The sequence below is a fragment of the Odocoileus virginianus genome, chromosome 3 (assembly GCF_023699985.2).
Source record: "Odocoileus virginianus isolate 20LAN1187 ecotype Illinois chromosome 3, Ovbor_1.2, whole genome shotgun sequence".
In the NCBI taxonomy this organism is placed as follows: domain Eukaryota; kingdom Metazoa; phylum Chordata; class Mammalia; order Artiodactyla; family Cervidae; genus Odocoileus; species Odocoileus virginianus.
Genome location: NC_069676.1, coordinates 1269888 through 1288069, shown reverse-complemented (window position 1 = coordinate 1288069; position 18182 = coordinate 1269888).

The following is an 18182-nucleotide window of genomic DNA, read 5'->3' as shown; positions in this document are numbered from 1 at the left end:
CTCTATTCCTACCCTAAAAATAGGTTAAAAACAGGTCTTTTTAAGGTAAGTCTTTGTAAAAGTGAAGTGGTGTAAACAGGGGGTGCCTGTGTCTATAAAGCATTTTATAATGTTTGATACCATTCCTGATTTTATTTTAAAGCTGAAGAAGAGAAAGAAGCTTATTCAACTTCATGAAATTTTTAAAAATGAAAAAAAAAGAAATAAATAAAGTCTCCCCACAAATCTATAACAAGAATCTAATGCTATAGTCTAAAGCAACCAATCAGTAATAATAGGAGCAAAAGACAAAGACATAACTCTTAAAAAAGGGGGAAAAAAACCTGACACTGTTTTGCAAAAGATGTGATTGCCTACCTAGAAAATTCAAGAGGGTGAATTGATAGGTGAATAATTAATAAAAGAATAAAGTAAAAAGATATCACAACATAGTAAGAAATCAATATTTTACATTTCAAGTAAGTGGAGGAAAGATAGGCTATTGAATAAACAGTGTTTGAATAAATGGCTAACATTTGTGGGAGAAGTTAAGTTCCTGTATTATATCAGACACCAAAATAAATTCCATACAGATCAACATTTCAATATAAAGAATAAAACTGTAATACTACTAAAGCAAAATATACAGAGTAAGTGTTTAGAATCTTGAGATGGGGGGGGCGGGGGGAGTTAAAAAAAACCACAAAGACATAAAATAAAAGAATAATATAAGTTCCAGAAAGAGAAATCCAAGAAAACTAAGCAGACAGGTTTATCAAAGAAATAATGTGAAACCTTCCCAGAAAAGTGGAATATGAGTTGTCAGGTTAAAAGTGCCCACTAGGTGGAAGAATGACCTTTCAAATCATAATTCAAAATCCACTGGGGATGAAATATGCAAGATGATGATTAGTTTACACTGCTGTGTAAAACTGACAAAAGTTTTCATCACAAGAAAAAAATTTTTTTCCTTTTTTTTCTTGTATCTATACAAAATGATGGATGTTAAGTAAACTTATCATGTTAGTTATTTGCAATATATGTAAATCAAGTTATCACACTACATACCTTAAATTTATACAATGGACTATGTCAATTATATATCAGTAAAACTGAAATCAAAAAATAAATCAATAAAACTGGAATTTTTAAAATGAAATCCAGAGACCGCACAGCCTACTTCCTGTCAACTTGGCAAACCAAGGCTGCAGACTTGCTCCCAAGAATGGAGAAGGAAACACGAATACCAGGAAATAACCATCCCCCCAAAAAAATAATCCCCAAGAAAGCGCTGAAAAGATTAAAACTCAAGTAAAGGCAGAAGTTGCAATGAGAAGGCATGTTGGAGTAGAGATTTTTACTCCATCCCCCAGAAGAACCCACCCATTTCCTTGGGACACCATGTCCCCCTAGAAACCTGTGGTTAAACAATGGGTGTTACAGATTGTGAGGTGGTATCAGAGCAGTGTAAAACTCTGTTGAGATGAAAGCTGATGAAGAGACACTATTGCACCATAGAAAGGAATGAAAATTTTCCAGCAGTATTGATATTATTGATATATAACAATGTATTAGTTTAAGGTATACAATACAATGGCTTGAAATATGTATGCAAAATCAACTTAATTTTTTCTCTATTTATGGAGAAAGCCACAAGTGGAAGAAATTTTAAGAGAAATGATACATTCTCAGAAACTGATAGAACTGTAGGGAGTAGTAGATAGATCCATAATTTTAACATCTCTCTTGGAACCAATAAATGCAGCAGATAAAGCAATAAGCAGAGATATGGAAGACCTACACAATGCTTTTTAAATTTATATGTATGTGTCTATATCCACAATAAACAGAATAATGTAATTATGTAATTCAGAACATTTATAAGATTTAAACATATGATTGCACCTTAAAGTACACTTTAATAATTCCAAATAATTCCAAAAATTCAATATCATAACACATCTGTTCTCCAACCATAACGGAAATGAAAAGAAAGAGAGAGAGGAGTAAGGGAGAGAGGGAAGGAGGAGAGAGGGATCTTGGAAGGAAAAGATGAAAGGAAAAATAAAGAAAGAAAGAAAATTATGTGTGCCTACATAACCCTTCCAGCTGAGCTATTTCAAATCCTAAAAGACGATGCTGTGAAAGTGCTGCACTCTATATGTCAGCAAATTTGGAAAACTCAGCAGTGGCCATATGACTGGAAAAATGAGTTTTCATTCCAATCCCAAAGAAAGGCAATATCAGTGTTCAAATTACTGTACAATTGCACTCATTTCACATGCTAGCAAGGTTATGCTCAAAATGCTTCAAGCTAGTCTTCAGCAGTACGTGAACCGAGAACTTCCAGATGTACAAGCTGGATTTAGAAAAGGCAGAGGAGCCAGAAATCAAACTACCAGCATCCGCTGAATCATAGAAAAAGCAATTCCATTCCTTTTGGAGTGGACTTCAAAATTTAAAAAAATTCTACTTCTGCTTCACAGACTACACTAAAGTCTTTGACTGTGTGGATCACAACAAACTGAGGAAAATTCTTAAAGATATGAGAATACCAGATCACTTTACCTGCCTCCTAAGAAGTGAAAGTCACTCAGTCATGCTGGACTCTTTGCAACCCCATGGACTACACAGTCCATGGAATTCTCCAGGCCAGAATACTGGAGTGAGTAGCCTTTCCCTTTACCAGCAGATTTTCCCTACCTAGAGATCAAACCCAGGTCTCCCGCATTGCAGGCAGATTCTTTACCAGCTGAGCCACAAGGGAAGCCCAAGAATACTGGAGTGGGTAGCCTATCCCTTCTCCAGGGGGTCTTCCCAACCCAGGGATCGAACCCAGGTCTCCCACATTGCAGGTGGATTCTTTACCAGCTGAGCCACAAGGGAAGCCCCCTCCTAAGAAACTTGTATACAAGACAAGAAGCAACAGCTAGAACCAAACATGGAACAATGGACTGGTTCAAAATTGGGAAAGGAGAAGTACAACAAAGCTGTATATTGTTATCCTGCTTATTTAACATATATGCAGAGTACATCATGCAAAATGTGGGCTGGATGAATCACAAGCTGGAATCAAGATTGCCGGGAGAAATATCAACAACTTCAGATATGCAGATACCACTTGAATGGCAGAAAGCAAAGAGGAACTAAAGAGCCTCTTGAAGAAGGTGAAAGGGGAAAATGAAAAAGTCTGGCTTAAAACTCAATATTCAAAAAATGAAGATCATGGCATCTGGTCCCATCACTTCATGGCAAATAGATGGGGAAACAGTGACAAATTTTATTTTCTTAGGCTACAAAATCACTGCAGATAGTGACTGCAGCCACGAAGTTAAAAGACGCTTACTTCTTGGAAGAAAAGCTATGACAAACTTAGCATATTCAAAAGTAGAGACATCAGTTTGCCAACAAAGTCCATATAGTCAAAGCTATGGTTTTTCCAGTGGTCATGTATGGATATGAGAGCTAAACCATAAAGAAGGCTGAGCACGGAAGAATCGATGCTTTTGAACTGTGGTGCTGGAAAAGACTCTTGGGAGTCCCTTGAACTGCAAGGAGATCCAACCAGTCCATCCTAAAGGAAATCAGTCATGAATATTCATTGGAGGGACTGATGCTGAAGTTGAAGCTCCAGTACTTTGGCCACCTGATCCAAAGGGCAGACTCATTGGGAAAGACTCTGATACTGGGAAAGATTGAAGGCAGGAGTAGAAGGGGGTGGACAGAGGATGAGATGGTTGGATGACATCAGGTGACTCAACGGACATGAGTTTGAAGCTCCAGGACACAGTGAAGGACAAGGAAACCTGGCATGCTGTAGTTCATGGGGTTGCCAAGAGTCAGACACAACTTAGGGACTGAACAGCAACAAGAATAGATTGACGCAACTTGTCAAATCCTGGATTGTTAGAAACCCAAATCCATTTTAGACCACTAGATGGAGCCAAACACTGATACTTGTTACATAGTCATGTGCGTCTTTCAGCATAAATTCAGAAGTATTCATGATACTCCCTACTGGGAAGTAGAAAAGACCACCTCTCCGCAGGGCAGAGCAGAGCTTCCAGACTAATAAGGCTGCTTGGCAGTTAGCTGTTCAGAGATGCTGATAGGTTTGGCCCAGGGGTGACCCAGTGAGGTCTGAGGAAGCAAGACTCCCCAAGTGCTACTTCTGCAGCAAGAAATCTTCCACTCATTTACATTGCAGTGTTCGACAACAAACATTATCATGTTCTGAGCGATTCATGGTATGAAAAAGATCAGGAAGCACAGCCTTAGGGATGAGAAGCTCTCAAACTGATAAAGGAGTACAAAGACCAGAGAGCTTGAGAGTGCCTGTTCAGGAAATGACCGGGAGCATCCATCTACCTGAAAGAGTAAACATCCATCCTGAGCGCTCCATTCTAAAACAATCTGCATACATAATTAGATAATATCATACATCCCTTCCAAACATACTTAATGAACACTCAATCTGTGTCTTCTCTGCCATACAGAAGTGAGTGTTATTGTCAGGTGGCCCCTTTTTTCAAGGAGCTCCCACTGTAGAGAGGAGCCAGACAGACAAACCAAATACTATCATACAGCAGTAAATACACTGTGCAACTAGCACACAAAATGAAGTTCAGGTTCACTCAGTACATCACTTAGGAATACTTTCAGCTGCAAGATGAAAGTAAGCCATTTACTGTGGCTTAGACGTGGCTCAGGCGGTAAAGCATCTGTCTGCAATGCTGGAGACCCAGGTTCGATCCATGGGTTGGGAAGATCTCCTGGAGAAGGAAATGGCAACCCACTCCAGTACTCTTGCCTGGAAAATCCCATGGACAGAGGAGCCTGGTAGGCTACAGTCCATGGGGTCACAAAGAGTCGAACATGACTGAGCAACTTTACTTTACTTACTAAACAGTTATTTACCCTCATACTTGTCACATTATGATGCCAGAATGGCTGCCATAGCTCCAGGCATTGTGTCTACATTCAAAGCAGGGAAAAAAGGAAAAGGAAGTGGATCATCAGGTTTTGAATACATAGATAGACCTGGTAAATGTTATATGGCTTCCCACTTATCAGGAAAAGCAAAAGACTTCCCAAAAGCCCCAATACACTAGTTACAGTTCATTGGTCAGAATTATGCTATATGGCATGCCTAGCTGCCAGGGAGGTAATAAACATCAGTATCCCACCTAGGGTTGAGCCTGTTAACAAAATCAGCATTTATTTAGCAAAAAACAGAACACCTATACTAATAAACAAAGAAATGAAACAAAAGGAGGTCTCTCTGTCACTTATCAAATTGGCCCACATCTCTAAAGGTTGATAATATCTAGTGTTGGAAAGATGAAGGAAAGTAAACATTTTCATAACTTGTTGGTAGAAGTGTACAGTCTTCATCTACAAATCAAGATTTTATTTCTTTCTTTATTTTGGGCTGTGCTAGTTCTTTGTTGTTGCATGCCAACTACTCTCTAGTTGCAGTGCGCCGGTTTCTCATGCAGAGGCTTCTCTTGTCGCAAAACACAAGCTCTAGGGTCTACGAGCTTCCTTAGTTACAGTGTGGGCTCAGTACTTGTGATGCACGGGTTTAGTTGCCCCGAGGCATATGAGATCTTCCCAGACCAGGGATCGAACTCGTGTCCCATGCATTGGCAGGTGGATTCTTAACCACTGGACTACCAGGGAAGTCCCAAGATCTTTTTTTAATGTTACCATTTTAGTGGGAGAAGGCGAGGGTGGGATGTTTCAAGAGAACAGCATCGAAACATGTATATTATCTAGGGTGAAACAGATCACCAGCCCAGGTTGGATGCATGAGACAAGTGCTCGGGCCTGGTGCACTGGGAAGACCCAGAGGGATCAGGCGGAGAGGGAGGTGGGAGAGGGGATCGGGATGGGGAATACATGTAAAACCATGGCTAATTCTTGTCAATGTATGACAAAAACCACTACAATATTGTAAAGTAATTAGCCTCCAACTAATAAAAAATAAAATAAATAATAATGTTACCATTTTGATCCAAAACTTCCATTCCCAGAAAGTTATTATGGAGACAAATACACAAAGATATGCTGCATGTTAAGTCACTTCAGTTGTGTCTGACTCTTTGCGATCCTGTGGACTGTAGCCCACCAGGCTCATCTGTCCATGGACTCTCCAGGCAAGAATACAGGAGTGGGTTGCTATGCCATCCTCCAGGGGATCGTCTCCCAACCCGGGGATGGAACCTGTGTCTCTTGTGTCTCCTGCATTGTCAGGCAGGTTCTTTACCACTAGCACCACGTTGCCTCAGTAAAGAATCTGCCTGCCAATGCAGGAGATGTAGGTTCGATCCCTGATCAGGAAGATCCCTTGGAGAAAGAAATGGCAACTCACTCCAGTATTCTAGCCTGGGAAATAAATCCCATGGACAGAGGAGCCTTGGGGGCTACAGTCCATGGGATCTCAAAGAGTTGGACAGGACTTGGTGACTAAACAACAACAATTTATTTTTAAATTAATACAAGTTTCCTAGAATAACTGTCTTGCATAATAAGAAAGACACATTTGATACTCTACTCCTGGTCCACAGAACAGAGCTCCCAAAATTTGTAATTTCCTGAGTGAAAGAGAGATGGGAACATCTTTTGTTATTTCTAAAATGCCCATTTCAACCATACCTGAGTTTATGCTAATAAGGTGACTCTTGGAGGATAACGGCTGGTTGCCAGAGGAACCAAACCCATGATTAGAGAGTTGGAAATTACATGCCTACCCCACCCCCACCTCCTGGGAGGGGTAAGAGGTTGGAGATTGAGTTCAATCACCAATGGCTAATAATCAATCATACTTATCTAACTGAACTTCCACTAAAACCCTAAGCGGCAGGGTTCACATTAAGAGCTGACAGGGTGATGCACCCAGAGAGCACGGAAGCTCCAAACCTCTTCCCATGCACACTGCCCCACGCATCTCTTTCATTTGATTTCCACTGGTTTCTTATTTATATCATCACCACAAAGAGGAATAGTTAAGTAAGGCACTGTCCTGAGTTCCATGAGTTTCATCCCAGCAAGTTATGAAACCTGAGGAGGTGTTAGTAAGAACAGCTTACTGATGGCTGGTCAATTAGAAGTACTTCTGTCACAAAACAAGGGCACCTGTGCCCACAGCACAGACAGCCAAACCCTAACGGCAAGTGTCTGCAGGAAAGCGAGAGTGTATTTGCAGGGCATCAAGCAAGGGAGTGGAAGACAAGCCCCAGATCTACTCCAACCCCAACTTCGGGCTGGGGATGTTTTTTAAAGGGAAGAACAAAGAAGCTGTGTTTAAACATTATCTTGTGACAATTCTTAATCATAATTTCAGAGGTCGGGATATCGCTAGCCATGGGTGGTCCATGGCTCAGGAGTCTGTGAGCTCATATTGCCCTGGAGAAACAACCTGAGTTTTCACATTAATGATGATATCTGCAAGAGCAACTTTAGTACTTCAACAATATTATTGACAAGAGCAACTTTAGTCATCCGACTCTGGTTGATTAGGGCTCAGTTAGCATAGGACTGGGGTCAGAGGGGACAAGAAAGGGAATAGAGTTTTGGATAGAGAGATTAATCATAAGCTCGGTAAAGGAACTCAGTTTTAGGGGGACTCATTTTCACTGGAGGCCTAGATTGGCCTCTGAATTGAGGGGACAGTCTTTTTTTATTTCTATTTTTTAACGGAAGGATAATGCTGTACAGAATTTTCTTGTTTTCTGTCAAACATCAACATGAATCAGCCATAGGAGGGGAGAGTCTCGTGGGACTGAGCCCTCACCCTGTGGGATCCACACTAACTCCAGGCAGTTAGTGTCAGAAGTACTGGGAGTGGGAAGACAAGCTTCCCTTTTAGTTGGTTACCCTTTAAACTGTCATACTTTGATGCCAGCTCAGCAACAGTGACTTACATCTCATTCAGTTACAACCAACCACCACAAGTTCGACGATTCAACCTATCATCGTAGGGTATTTTACCCAAGTCCCTGTAGTTACAAGACCATTCAGAGAAGCAGAAGTCTTAAAAATATTAAAATATTTACTAATGACCATATTAGTATTACCACTTATAAAATCCATCCCTGCTCAAAGCTCACTTACTGCTGAACCCCAGAGTATCATACCTCATGTACTGAGCCAATGGCTAGCCAGTCTCTGGCTGGTTGTCAGATGTCTACAATGCAAATCAATTGTACAGTGAAGCTATAAATCTGCACACAATGCAAGATTTCACGGAGTAAACAAAAGTGATACTAAAGTCCCAGCCAATCCCACACAAAGCCACTGACAGATAAGATCAGCAGAAAAGAAAACTAATGCTGCTGATCCAATAGGAGCTTCAAAATAGAATCGTTGGGAAAAAATAGTAAATTTAAAACATGATGGCGAAGGAAATGGCAACCCACTCCAGTATTCTTGCCTGGAAAAGTCCATGGACAGAGGAGCCTGGCAGACTGCAGTCCCTGGGGTTACATGACTGAACATGTGTGCATGAGGGTGGAGGGAGATGAGTTGGTAGCAATAAAGTGGTAGAACTAAAAAATAAATAAATTTAAAAAATAAAACATATGAAAAGTGAAGAGTGAGCTTAGATGGGCAAAATGACTTATTTTTTCCTATGAGATATCCCACCAAAATATCCAGAAGGATGAATAGCATGATAAGCAGGATAATTACTTCACCACTTTGGGCCAACTAACTTGAATTCTATGTACATGCAAAGAGATACAAGCAAAATGAAAAGGTAGCCAAATAACTTTCCAAAACTGAACCAGAAAGAAATAGAAGATCTTAACAGACCCATCACAAGCAAGGAAATTGAAATTGTAATCAGAAATCTTCCAGGAAACAAAAGCCCAGGACCAGATGGCTTCAGAGCTGAATTCTACCAAAAATTTAGAGAAGAGCTAACACCTATCTTACTCAAACTCTTCCAGAAAATTGCAGAAGAAGGTAAACTTCCCAACTCATTCTATGAGGCCACCATCACCCTAATTCCAAAACCAGACAAAGATGCCACAAAAAAAGAAAACTACAGGCCAATATCACTGATAAACATAGACGCAAAAATCCTTAACAAAATTCCAGCAAACAGAATCCAACAACATATTAAAAAAATCATACATCATGACCAAGTGGGCTTTATCCCAGGAATGCAAGGATTCTTTAATATCTGCAAATCAATCAATGTAATACACCACATTAACAAATTGAAAAATAAAAACCATATGATTATCTCAATAGATGCAGAAAAAGCCTTTGACAAAATTCAACATCCATTTATGATAAAAACTCTCCAGAAAGCAGGAATAGAAGGAACATACCTCAACATAATAAAAGCTATATATGACAAACCCACAGCAAGCACTACCCTCAATGGTGAAAAATTGAAAGCATTTCCCCTGAAATCAGGAACAAGACAAGGGTGCCCACTCTCACCACTACTATTCAACATAGTTTTGGGAGTTTTGGCCACAGCAATCAGAGCAGAAAAAGAAGTAAAAGGAATCCAGATAGGAAAAGAAGAAGTGAAACTCTCTCTGTTTGCAGATGACATGATCCTCTACATAGAAAACCCAAGACTCTACCAGAAAATTACTAGAGCTAATCAACAAATATAGTAAAGTTGCAGGACATAAAATTAACACACAGAAATCCCTTGCATTCCTATACACTAACAATGAGAAAACAGAAAGAGAAATTAAGGAAACAATACCATTCACCATTGCAACAAAAAGAATAAAATACTTAGGAGTATATCTACCTAAAGAAACAAAAGACCTATACATAGAAAACTATAAAACACTGATGAAAGAAATCAAAGAGGACACAAACAGATGGAGAAATATACTGTGTTCATGGATTGGAAGAATCAATATTGTCAAAATGGCTATACTACCCAAAGCAATCTATAGATTCAATGCAATCCCTATCAAGCTACCAACGGTATTTTTCACAGAACTAGAACAAATAATTTCACAATTTGTATGGAAAAACAAAAAACCTCGAACAGCCAAAGTAATCTTGAGAAAGAAGAATGGAACTGGAGGAATCAACCTGCCTGACTTCAGACTATACTACAAAGCCGCAGTCATCAAGACAGTATGGTACTGGCACAAAGACAGAAATATAGATCAATGGAACAGAATAGAAAGCCCAGAGATAAATCCACAAACCTATAGACACCTTATCTTTGAAAAAGGAGGCAAGAGTATACAATGGAAAAAAGACAACCTCTTTAACAAGTGGTGCTGGGAAAACTGGTCAACCACCTGTAAAAGAATGAAACTAGAACACTTTCTAACACCATACACAAAAATAAACTCAAAATGGATTAAAGATCTAAATGTAAGACCAGAAACTATAAAACTCCTAGAGGAGAACATAGGCAAAACACTCTCCGACATAAATCACAGCAGGATCCTCTATGACCCACTTCCCAGAATTTTAGAAACAAAAGCAAAAATAAACAAATGGGACCTAATGAAACTTAAAAGCTTCTGCACAACAAAGGAAACTATAAGCAAGGTGAAAAGACAGCCCTCAGATTGGGAGAAAATAATAGCAAACGAAGCAACAGACAAAGGATTAATCTCAAAAATATACAAGCAACTCCTCCAGCTCAACTCCAGAAAAATAAATGACCCAATCAAAAAATGGGCCAAAGAACTCAACAGACATGTCTCCAAGGAAGACATACAGATGGCTAACAAACACATGAAAAGATGCTCAACATCACTCATTATCAGAGAAATGCAAATCAAAACCACAATGAGGTACCATTACACGCCAGTCAGGATGGCTGCTATCCAAAAGTCTACAAGCAATAAATGCTGGAGAGGGTGTGGAGAAAAGGGAACCCTCTTACACTGTTGGTGGGAATGCAAACTAGTACAGCCGCTATGGAGAACAGTGTGGAGATTTCTTAAAAAACTGGAATTAGAATTGCCATATGACCCAGCAATCCCACTTCTGGGCATACACACCGAGGAAACCAGATCTGAAAGAGACATGTGCACCTCAATGTTCATCGCAGCATTCTTTATAATAGCCAGGACATGGAAGCAACCTAGATGCCCATCAGCAGACGAATGGATGAGGAAGCTGTGGTACATATACACCATGGAATATTACTCAGCCATTAAAAAGGATTCATTTCAATCAGTTCTAATGAGATGGATGAAACTGGAGCCCATTATACAGAGTGAAGTAAGCCAGAAAGATAAAGACCAGTACAGTATACTAATGCATACATATGGAATTTAGAAAGATGGTAATGATAACCCTATATGCAAAACAGAAAAAGAGACTCAGATGTACAGAACAAAATTTTGGACTCTGTGGGAGAAGGCGAGGGCGGGATGTTTCAAGAGAACAGCATCGAAACATGTATATTATCTAGGGTGAAACAGATCACCAGCCCAGGTTGGGTGCATGAGACAAGTGCTCGGGCCTGGTGCACTGGGAAGACCCAGAGGGGTCGGGTGGAGAGGGAGGTGGGAGGGGGGACCGGGATGGGGAATACATGTAAATCCATGGCTGATTCATGTCAATGTATGGCAAAAACCACTACAATATTGTAAAGTAATTAGCCTCCAACTAATAAAAATAAATGAAGAAAAAAAAAAGAGAGAGAAGGTAGCCAAAATAGGGTGTGGTTTAATCTACCACAGGATTAAAGGGGCCTTGAAAAAAATATAAAGCCTAAATATTTTTGGACCCTCTTTCTTACTCCATTGTGAATCAGATGTGAAATAAATAATGCTATATAATGTGATTTTCTTCAGAAAAATTGTGCGAAGAAAATTTGCACTTATTCACTCTTTACTCATTATACAAACTAGTACATGGTTGCAAACATTTTAAATTCTGTTAAGTATAAGATAAAAGAAACTTATTTTTGTTTTTATTATCAAAATAAAATCTCAGTCAAGACTTTTTTTCTTTTTTTATTGAAGGAGAATTGCTTTACAGAATCTTGTTGTTTTCTGTCAAACCTCAACATGAATCCAGCCATAGGTATATATATATATATATATATCTCCTCTCTTTTGAACCTCCCACCCCTCTCCCTCCCCACTCCACCCCTCTAGGTTGATACAGAGCCCCTGTTTGAGTTTCCTGAGCCATACAGCAAACTCCTGTTGGCTATCTATTTTACACAGGGTAATGTAAGTTTCCATGTTACTCTTTCCACACATCTCACCCTCCCCCCCTCCTCCCCATGTCCATGAGTCTATTCTCTATGTCTGTCTCTCCTTTGCTGCTCTGTAAGTTCTTCAGAACCATTTTTCTAGATTCCATATATGTGCTTTAAAATATGATTTTTATCTTTTTCTTTCTGACTCGCTTCACTTTGTATAATAGGTTCTAGGTTCATCCACCTCATCAGAAGTAACTCAAGTGTGTTCATTTTTATGGCTGAGTAATATTCCATTGTATATATGAAACACAACTTCTTTATCCATTCATCTGTCGATGGGCATCTAGTTTGCTTCCATGTTCTAGCTATTGAAAATAGTGCTGCAGTGAACCATGGGATACATGTGTCTTTTTTAACCCTGGTTTCCTCAGGGTATATGCCCAGGAGTGGGATTGCTGGGTCATATGGTGGCTTTATTCCTAGTTTTTAAGGAATCTCCATACCGTCTTCCATAGTGGCTGTATCAATTTACATTCCCACCAACAGTCCAAGAACGTTCCCTTTATTCCACACCCTCTCCAGCATTTATTGTTTGTAGACTTTTTGATGATGACCATTCTGACCAGTGTGAGGTATATCTCATTGTAGTTTTGATTTGCATTTCTCTAATAATGAGCGATGTTGAGCATCTTTTCATGTGTTTGTTAGCCATCTGTATGTCTCCTTTGGAGAAATGTCTGTTTAGGTCTTTTTTTCCCACTTTTTGTTTGGGTTGTTTGTTTTCCTGGTATTGAGTTTTATGAGCTGCCTGTATATTTTGGAAATTAATCCTTTGTCAGTTGTTTCATTTGTTATTATTTTCTCCCATTCCAAAGGTTGTCTTTTCACCTTGCTTATAGTTTCCTTTGCTGAGGAAAAGCTTTTAAGTTCAATCAGGTCCCACTTGTTTACTTTTTTTTTGAATGGCTAGGATACTTAGAGTTGAGTACTTGGAGAAAAACTCTGCTCCAAGTAGTAGAGCCTCCAATGGCTCTGAACGAAGTACAAAGAGGAAAAAATCTATTATGTTAAACCACAAAGATTTAAGGGTTATTTTTGTTACTGTAGCATAACCTAGCCTGATAGACTATTAAAATTATTCTTCCTTATGCAAAATGGAATCTGGTTCCAGTCTCTAATCATTATAAACAAATTTTCATCTACATGATTGTCCGGTGGCATCGAAAAATCATGAAGGATCCCAGACAACAATTTGTTTTTCCAGACTACCTAACACCTCTATCTACTTTATTCCAGTAAAGCCTAGTAGCATCCCCTCAATCATTGTGACAACTCAAACAGCATGCCCACAAATTACTTAATCACTCCCCACCCTACTCTCCCCACAGAAAACAACTGGCCTTTAAGAACCAGTCAAGTCACTAAAACTAATTAAAGGGGCTAGACGAAGATAACAGGAGAACTTGGGCTTTAAAAGGGCAGCCATCTCCAAACAATAAATGCTGGAAAGAGTGTGGAGAAAAAAGAACTCCCTCCTACACTGTTGGTGGGATGTATATTGGTACAGCCACTATGGAGAATAGTATGGAGGTTCCTTAAAAAACTAAATATTTAGAGCTATCATTATGATCTAGCAATCCCACTTCTGGGTATATATCCAGAGGAAACCATACTTCAAAAAGATACATGCACCCCAATGTTCATTACAACACTATTTACAATAGACAAGACATGGAACCAACCCAAATGTCCATCAACAGATGAGTGGATAAAGAAGATGTGGTATATATATCAATGGAATATTACTCAACCATAAAAATGAAATTATGTCATTTGCAAGCAACATGGATGGACCTAGAGATTAGCATACCAACTGAATTAAATCAAAGAAAAGTATCGTATGATATCACTTATATATGAAATCTAAAAAAATCATACAAATGAACTTATTTACAAAACAGACTCACAGACTTAGAAAACAAATGTATGGTTACCAAAGGGGGAGACGTGGGGAATAAATTAGGAGGTCTGGATTAACATATATATTCTACTATATATACTAAGTATTTGACAAAGGTCTGAAGAGACAAAGCTAGTTTTTCCAGTTGTCATGTATGGATGTGAGAGTTGGACCATAAAGAAGACTGAGTGCTGAAGAATTGATGCTTTCAAACTGCGGTGCTGGAGAAGACTTTTGAGAGTCCTTTGGACAGCAGGAAGATCAAACCAGTCAAACCTAAAGGAAATCAACCCTGAATATTCACTGGAAAGACTGATACTGAAGCTCCAATAATTTGGCCACCTGATGCAAAGAGCCAACTCATTGGAAAAGACCCTGATGCTGGAAAAGATTGAAGGTAGGAAGAGAAGCTGGTGACAGAGGATGAAATGGTTGAATGGCATCACAGATTCAATGGACATCAGTTTGAGCAAACTCCAGGAGACAGTGAAGGACAGGGAAGGCTGGCATGCTGCAGTCCATGGGGTTTCAAAGAGTTGGACACGACTGAATGACTGAACAATATATATTAATAAAATAGATAATCAACAAGGACCTATTGTATACCACAGGGAAGGCTACTCAATACTCTGTAATAACCTAAATGGGAAAAGAATCTGAAAAAGAATCTGTATAGCTAAATCACTTTGCTATACATCTGAAACTAACACAACACTGTAAATCAACTATTCCTCATTTAAAATTTTTTAATGTATTTTAAAAATTTAAAAAGGGCAGCCATCATGCACTTCACCTGTTTGCTGCCATCAGAGAATATATTGAGCTGCAAAAGCTTCTGATGTCTCAAAAGAAAGCCAACGTCCAAATTTTTATGTAAATTCTTTTGATTTCTAAATATCGGTCACTTAAATATTTTTAATTTGAAATTAAAATGTCCTGGGAATCAAAACATTTCTCCTAGTTTGATGAGGCCTATATGCCAACACTTTGCAAACAAAGTGTTAAATGTTAGTGAAATTTGAGTTTCAATTTAGTCAAATTTCCTTTTTTTCCAAGTGAGGAAGCAGAGTACAATATCATAGGAGCAGATCATGTCTTGCCCAAGCCACATAGTTGAGAAACAGATATTCAGTGCAAATATTCATGTCTGCCATGTGCTTCTTTTTAATAATGAGATTGGCTCTATTATTATCACCATTTAGCTAATTAACAGCAAAGTCATCTGTTGGATCATAAGAAATAGAGGAAAGAAATAGAAGAAAGACTAGAGATCTCTTCAAGAAAATCAGAGATACTAAGGGAACATTTCATGCAAAGATGGGCTCAATAAAGGACAGAAATGGTATGGACCCTAACAGAAGCAGAAGATATTAAGAAGAGGTGGCAAGCATACATAGAAGAACTATACAGAAAGATCTTCATGACCCAGATGATCACGATGGTGTGATCACTCACCTAGAGCCAGACATCCTGGAATGTGAAGTCAAGTGGGCCTTAGGAAGCATCACTATGAACAAAGCTAGTGGAGGTGATGGAATTCCAGGTGAGCTACTTCAAATCCTAAAAGATGATACTGTGAAAGTGCTGCATTCAATATGCTAGCAAATTTGGAAAACTCAGCAGTGGCCACAGGACTGGAAAAAATCAGTTTTCATTCCAATCCCTAAGAAAGGCAATGCCAAAGAATGTTCAAACTACCGCACAACTACACTCATCTCACATACTAGCAAAGTAATATTCAAAATTCTCCAAGCCAGGCTTCAACAGTATGTGAACCAAGCACTTCCAGGTGTTCAAGCTAGATTTAGAAAAGGCAGAGGAACCAGAGATCAAACTGTAACATCTGTTGAATAATCGTAAAAGCAAGAGAGTTCCAGAAAAATATCTATTTCTGCTTTATTGACTATGCCAAAGCCTTTGACTGTGTGGATCACAATAAACTGTGGAAAATTCTGAAAGAGATAGGAATACCAGACCACCTGACCTGCCTCTTGCAAAATCTGTATGCAGATCAGGAAGCAACAGTTAGAACTGGACATGGAACAACAGACTGTTTTCAAATAGGAAAAGGAGTACATCAAGGCTGTATATTGTCACTGTGCTAATCTAATGTATATGCAGAGTACATCATGAGAAATGCTGGGGCGGATGAAACACAAGCTGGAATCAAGATTGCCGGGAGAAATATCAATAACCTCAGATATGCAGATGACACCACCCTTATGGCAGAAAGTGAAGAAGAACTAAAGAGCCTCTTGATGAAAGTGAAAGAGGAGAGTGAAAAAGATGGCTTAAAGCTCAACATTCAGAAAACTAAGATCATGGCATCCGGTCCCATCATTTCATGACCAATAGATGGAGAAACAGTGGAAACAGTGGCAGACTTTATTTTTGGGGGCTCCAAAATCACTGCAGCTGGTGACTGCAGCCATGAAATTAAAAGATGCTTGTTCCTTGGAAGAAAAGTTATGACCAACCTAGACAGCACATTAAAAAGCAGAAACATTACTTTGCCAACAAAGGTCCGTCTAATCAAGGCTATGGTTTTTCCAGTAGTCATGTAGGGATGTGAGAGTTGGACCATAAACAAAGCTGAGCACAGAATTGATGCTTTTGAACTGTGGTGTTGGAGAAGACTCTTGAGAGTCCTTTGGACTGCAAGGAGATCCAACCAGTCATCCTAAAGGAAATCAATACTGAGTGCTCATTGGAAGGACTGATGTTGAAGCTGAAACTCCAATACTTTGTCCACCTGATGTGAAAAGCTGATTCATCTGAAAAGACCCTGATGCTGGGAAAGATTGAAGGTAGGAGGATAAGGGGATGACACAGGATGAGATGGTTGGATGGCATCACCAACTGAATGAACATGAGTTTGAATAAACTCCAGGAGTTGGTGATATGGACAGGGAGGCCTGGTGTGCTGTAGTCCATGGGGTTGCAAAGAGTCAGATACAACTGAGTGACTGAACTAAAGTGAACTGTTGAATCATAGGAAAAGCAACAGAATTCCAGAAAATCATCTACTTCATTGACTATGCTAAAGTCTTTTTTCTGTGTGGATCACAACAAACTGTCAGAAATTCTTAAAGAAATGGGAATATCAGACCACCTTACCTGCCTCTTAAGAAACTTGTGTGCAGGTCAGGAAGCAACAGTTAGAAGCAGACATGGAACAATGAACTCGTTCAAAATTGGGAAAGGAGTGTCATGGCTATATGTTGTCACCCTGCTTATTAAACTTATATGCGTATTACATCATACAAAATACCAGGCTGGAAAAAGCTCAAGCTGGAACCAAGATTGATGGGAGAAATATCAATAACCTCAGATATGCAGATGATACCACCCTACTGGCAGAAAGTAAAGAGGAACTAATGAAAAAGTTGTGGTACATATACACATTGGAATATTATTCAGCCATAAAGAAGAATGCATTTGAGTCCATTCAATGCGGTGGATGAACCTAGAACCTATTATACAGAGTGAAGTAAGTCAGAAAGAGAAAGAGAAATATCATATTCTAACACATATATATGGAATCTAAAAAAATGGTAGTGAAGAATTCATTTACAGGACAGACATAGAGAATAGACATATGGACATGGGGAGAGGGGAGGAGAGGGTGAAATGCATGGAAAGAGTAACATGGAAACTTACACTACCATATGCAAAATAGACAGCCAACGGGAATTTGCTGTATGACTGAGGAAACTCAAATAGGGGCTCTGAATAAACCTGGGACTTCTCTGTAGCTCAAATGGTAAAGAATCTGCCTGTGATGCAGGAGACCAGGATTTGATCCCTCGGTTGGAAAGTTCCTCTGGAGAAGGGAATGGCAATCCACTCCTGTATTCTTGCCTGGAGAATTCCATGAACAGAGAAGCCTGGTGGGCTACAGTCCATGGGGTCGCAAAGAGTCGGACATGACTGAGCAGCGCGCGCGCGCGCACACACACACACACACACACACACACACAGAGTCGGACATGACTGAGCAGCTAACACACACACACCCAACTCAGAGGGGCGGGATGGGGAGTGAGATGGGAAAGAGGTTCAAAAGGGAGTGGATATATGTATACC